We start from the raw sequence: 6000 nt of genomic DNA, 5'->3' as shown, positions 1-6000 counted from the left end.
TTACCTATTTCTCAAATTTATATTCCTCACTTTGCTCATCTTCAAAAGATCTATATAAACAATAGTCCAGCATTATAGTCATTGACTGCTGTCCTGGATTGTCATGGTCAGGACATCATTGTCTTAATGGCATGATGATGTCTTCAAAGTGATACAGCTCATCCCATGTGTTGGACAATCTGCATATTGACTTCATGTTCAGGTATCAGAAGGAAAGGTAGAGACAGGATCAGGTTGGTGCAGTGTCACTCACATGTACCTCAAAAAGTCTTCAGAAAATACTGAGGCTTGACACCTAGGTAGGCTTGAGGGTAGATTTAGGTTAGACATTAGGAAGAAATTCTTTAGTGTGAGGTTGGTGAGACACTGGAAAGGTTGTCCAGAGAAGTTGTGGATGCCTTGTTCCTGGAAGCACTGAAGGCCAGGTTAGGTGAGGCTTTGAGCAACCTGATCTCATGGGAGAAGTCCCTGCCCATGCAGGTGGGCTGGAACTAGGCAACCTTTATGGTCTCTTCCAACTCAAAACATTCTATGATTCTATGATTTTTGTGTCAGCTTGAATGGGAAGGTCTGCAAAGACATCAGTGTGAATTCTGGGGACTTGTAAATATTACAAGTGAAAATGAGGCCAATATTTGCTTCCATTCTGATTTTTGTTCTCAAGAGTATGAATACTGGAGATTCATCCCTTTGGAGGGGAAAGCAGTATATTCCTTCGAAGAAAGGCGTTGTTTGGTGTGTTTGGTGGTGTTGTGCTGAACTATTGCAATGTAAGAAATGAGCAAAGAAAGCTCAAATTAATATCAGTCAGATCAGCCTGGTCTGTTTCAACTCACTATTAGAGGTCCACAGAAATTAGGCTTCTGGAAAAGGAAATAGGTGGATTTCTGAGGCACAAAGAACATTTGCAAACTGCACCAAATATAATAAGAAAAAAAAATGTCCCACATGGTGCATCCAAATGAATCATACACAACACTACATGGACAGTGTGTTCACAGCCGTGAAAGACATTCTTCTTAATATGGCCCCTTGCTGATGCCTTTAAACACTGCTATTATTTCTGCAACTCAAAGCTACAAAAAACAAGTACAAACTAAAAATTGCTGGATCGTTCTTCTCCCCCACAAAAGCTTACAGTTTTCTAAATTTGGATCATCTTTAGCTTTACAGTATGTTAGATTGCAGCATATTTTGAGAACTAAAGCCTTAGGAGAAAACTGGTGGCTGTGAAGGCTAAAAAAAACCTTGAAATAATAAAGCCAGCTCCTGCTGGAACACAGATATTCAGCACTGCAACTGTGTGAAAGCAAATCAAATAATCAGTTTGGATTGCCAGCTGATCAGGCCTCCCCAGTGGCTGCCTTTTCAGTTTCTCAATGGAGACCAACAGATGGAAAAAAGCTTAAGAGAGCAGGCTTGCTTTCTCTGCCCACTGAATGATTTCCCTCTCATGCCTTTTTGTCTATCTCTAGCTTATAGCTCTATTTACCCAAAATGATTAAAGCTTTCTGTGAAACAGAAGCCTGGAGGAACAACAGAAGGTCATGGATATTCTTGCTGATACAGCCACCTGTTTTCTTGCCATATATCTCATTTATTTACTACTGACTCACTCCATCTTTCTCCCTAAGCCCAGTGATGCCAAATGGGACCTAGATTTCTTCTTTTCAGTTTTACTGCAGCAACTTCACAAAATGCCAAAAGCTGCCTGCAAAGCTTTGTAACCTTTCTGTAGTGAAATCTGCCCTACTTCAACCAAAAATCTTCATGGTCTTACTTCCTGCCACCAGCTCAACCACGAAAGAGACGTGATGCGTTTCCAGACACAGGAAATAACTTGGAGTCAAGTGCAGAGCCAGGAAGGCATGAGAGAGGGACTGAGGCAGGTTATTTATAATTCCTGAAGATGCTTCATGATGGCAAATCATAGAAGCCCCCGTTTTATTTTCTGAAGTAACTTGGCTCTGCTAGAGATTTATTTTCTCCACAGGACTTTTGGCAATGTTGCTAAAGCCTGCTGAGACACTCTGGACTGCCAAAATCCACATTAGCAAGAATCTCCAATATACTGACATTTCTAGATCAAGCTGGTTCCGAGACCAGATTTTTATAGAAAATATCACAAGGCATTTCAAAAAATGAAACACCTGAATTTTTTTAGAAACCCTTGCCTGCAAAATAGACATTGTCCAATTATGTTGAAAATGTTCCAGAAAAATGCACCTGTGGCTACAGCTCTGTTCTACCTGCTAATTTTAGACTGAAAAGACCTTTAAAAAAGAGAGAATTAAAAAAAAGGGCAGGAATCATTTGTTGATGGGATGAGAACGGAGCAGCCAGAATCAGAGCTATAACAGAAAGTGATTCACATTTTATCTTTGGACTTACTCTACAGCATCTGCAATTGCATCTTCTCTGATTTTGAAGGAAAGAGAGGAGCAGAAAAGGCTGGCCTGGACATCAGTTGAAGGAGGTGATGAGTACATGGCTCTGACTTTTGAGAGAGCCCAGGGGAAATGCAAATAACCAGCTCAGTGGTCCTTTGCCACTGTCACTGTCTCTCACTTCTCAGAGAGGCTGGATGAACTAGGGCACATATTTAAAAGATTTCCTCAGTTGCCTTCAAACTCTAATCGACTAATCCTTCAGACAGGTCATCTCTCCAGTGGACTCGTTGCATGAGAAGTCATGTCTATTTTCATTTCCAATAACAAAGGTGTTGTTTTAATACTTTAAAATGTTTAGGGGGGGATTTAAATGCCTTTTTTTTTTTGTTACTGACAGATTTTGGTTTCCACTGAAACCAGCTAGCTGTCTGACTTGAAAGAGCAACTAGTACTTGCACTGGGAAAGATTAGGCTGTCTTTAGTCAGCATCAGCATTTTATTTCAGAAAAGCTGTTACATGATGTGTCATATTCACTATTGGAAGTTTTAAGGAAGAAGCATTCAAATTAGACTTATAAATATTGTGAAGCATTGAGAGATGCTAGATAGAAACCCAGAAAAAAAGACCCCACTGAAAAGAGGATCAGGAATGCTGAGATGTGGTATCTTTTAGAGGCTGGTAGCAGCCAGCTGCTCAACCTAGCTTAGGCAGGGCTGGCATTTAGACACAAAACTTCAAACAAAGGGGAGGTTTCACTACCCAAATGGCTTGAGCTGGCTCCAGCAAGCTTCATGTTTTCACACGTGCTTGATCCCAGCTCCCTGCTACTTGAGGAAAACCACAGAATAACACTCATTTATTTTCCAGTACTATACAAGTCACCAGCAAGGAACCCACCAATAACACTCATAAAGTGTCTGCTCATAAAGTGTCTGGAAAGCAGTATGAGGTCACATCTCGGATAAACCCAGGTAGGGCACACCAGGACAGAGAAACAAAGGAGATTTAAATTGTAAAAAAAATCATTACCTCTTATCTCAAGAGCTAGGATTACATTTCCCATTCTGAGGTTGCACATCATATCTATCCCTCCCAGTGAAACCCCTACAAGGTCTCTGACAGGAAATCCACTTCTCTCAGTTATAAGACCCCTTTAAGACTCTTACTAGAGAGACAAGTTTTCGTCACTGCAGCTCTGAACACCACCAAAGCTCCCTCCAACCAGACCTGAAGTTCATAAAAGACAACCAGCAAGGAAATATTTAGGTGCTTGTTTCCACCAGCCCTGCTGCACAGACTTCTGCTGTGGCCCAGACTGTGCTTTCCACACACTTGGATTTAAGATTGTGATTCAGTACTGCGTGTATGCACTTTCTGGAATGGAAGGCCATAGTGGTGCATTTAATCAGATTTCTGAGCCAGTGGTAGCAGATGGACCTCTAGAGAAAAAAACACAGAGTCAGATAGCTAAAATAAGCAGATATTTTTCACCACCTCTGTTTCAGTGATGGTGTCACCCTCTGCCACTGCCAACTCTAGCAAGACTAGCAGCCTCATTAAAAAATGCGACACATAGAAGATAAAAAAATAAAGAGGTTTGCTAATTTTGTAGCATCACAGTTTTCACAATCTGCATCATCTTTATCATCTGTCTGAGACTTTGACAGACAGTTCTTACAGAGACTGTGCTGACAATCCAGGAAACCAACCACTAAAGGCTATCTATCTCATTAATATTTTTGTAAAACTATTAAAAGTAGATAGCAGCCACACCTAATAATAAGCTCAGTTTTAAGGAAAAGATTTAACAGTTTCAGAATATGTGTAATTTTATTTTGTCAGTAATTTGCTTTATTAAAAGACAGCTCTATAATAACATAAGGAAATGAGGCACTGGAAAATATTTTATGCATGACAATTTTAATAGAGAAAAGTTCCATCCACTTTAAAAGTTGTTCAGCCTTCCTGCAAATTTTGTTGAATATTTTCTTATAAAGGCAGAATTTGCTTTCCTCATTCCTGCTTTGGGAAGTTCTGCACTCTCTCTCAAAATCAAAGCAAAGCAAAACACAAAAAACCCCACCAACTTCCAGGACAGCATGACTGCTTCTTATTTGATTAGGATGCTGGTGGCAATACTCACCCAAATTATGCAGTTTAATCTGAGATAAACCACTCCACCATAATGTCAAACGTTGCCTGTGGTTTCAGCAGAGGAATAATTAGTCCTTTCCAAGTCTAGCTTAGGTGGTGATATTTATAACAAGTACATTTAGAGTTGCATGTAAAGCAAAAAAGTTCAGTCATCAAGCAGCAAATCAGAATAGCTTATAAGTTAGGAGGAGATATGCACTGATTTAACATTTTTTGTTTCTGAGACTTCCAGTTCCAAAAATTGTCATAGTAAAATACGTCATTAACATTTTACTCAATGCTTAAGATAAAATGTGGCAAAAAACATCCATCTGTTCATCTTTAGCACCCACCCAGACAGAATCTATACTGCCAATATCTGCTCAGAAGAGCACCAAGATAAACCAGTAATAACTCTTTTGACAGTAATGTATTCACTCCAGGTTTAATACAGAATAAAACTTGTTTCTGGTTTGGCAGTTCTCAGAAAGACTAGAAAATCTCCCTGGAGCCCTACTCTTCTAAAAAAAAAAATGTGCTCCTTATCCACATAGTGTTTAATCCATTGTTTGGCAAATAAGTGTAAGCACTCTGTCCACTGTTTAACTGCTGGGCAAACTGTTGTAAGGTTTCATAATTTAGAAAAGTATCGTAGAACGCCACAGTCTACTCAATGTGTGGAAGAAAATGTACGGAATTCCTTTAAAATGTGGTTCTCCAATTAGAAAATATAACATCTGTGGGATATTACAGGAAGTTTTGAATGTTTTTTTATTTAAACATCCAGTTTCACCTGACATGAAGCAAAGCCACACAGGGTTAAGGTTACACCAGTCTTGTGAACCTGCATGTTCCCAGTGTCCTCACAGCACGTTGGCTGAATATTTTCCTTGAAATGCAAACCTTGACAGATTTTCTTAAAGCTCTTCTTCTTCGCTTCATATCAATCCACCTTTTCTCTCAGCTGGCTTTGTAAGCACAAGAAACCCCACATCAGACTTGAGCTACATATCAGATTTTATCAAGAAGAAAAGCCTAAGAAAACTTGGTTTACCCATCTTCTAAGATTATCTAGAGCTCTCTTGCTACATTCCTCCATACTGGCAGTTAGTTATTTGGTTCACAGATAATGTTAACTAAAGGCAAGAAATGATATTAAATCACAGTAAAAGATTAAAAAAAAATAGTATAAACTCTTCCATCACTTTTCCACATGAATCCTAAAGGTACGATGTTAAATGATGATGTGCTGGTTAAGAGGGAGGGTAAGAGAAGCTCTGTACTTCTTAAGTACAATGGAGACAGTGAGTGCAACAATTCTGAGACCTTGTGGTATGGCTAAAGAATCTGTCATCTCTCAACCCTCACCAGGCAGGGCCTGTGATATTAGGTTATTTGGTAGAAGCATATGAAAGCGTGGCAACAGCATTAGCCCACATCAACTTCAGAGAAAAATCCAGGGAAAACTCCCTTTGA

This window comes from Apus apus, chromosome 3 (assembly GCF_020740795.1).
Source record: "Apus apus isolate bApuApu2 chromosome 3, bApuApu2.pri.cur, whole genome shotgun sequence".
NCBI classification, from domain to species: domain Eukaryota; kingdom Metazoa; phylum Chordata; class Aves; order Apodiformes; family Apodidae; genus Apus; species Apus apus.
Note: the sequence above shows the minus strand (reverse complement) of the source record.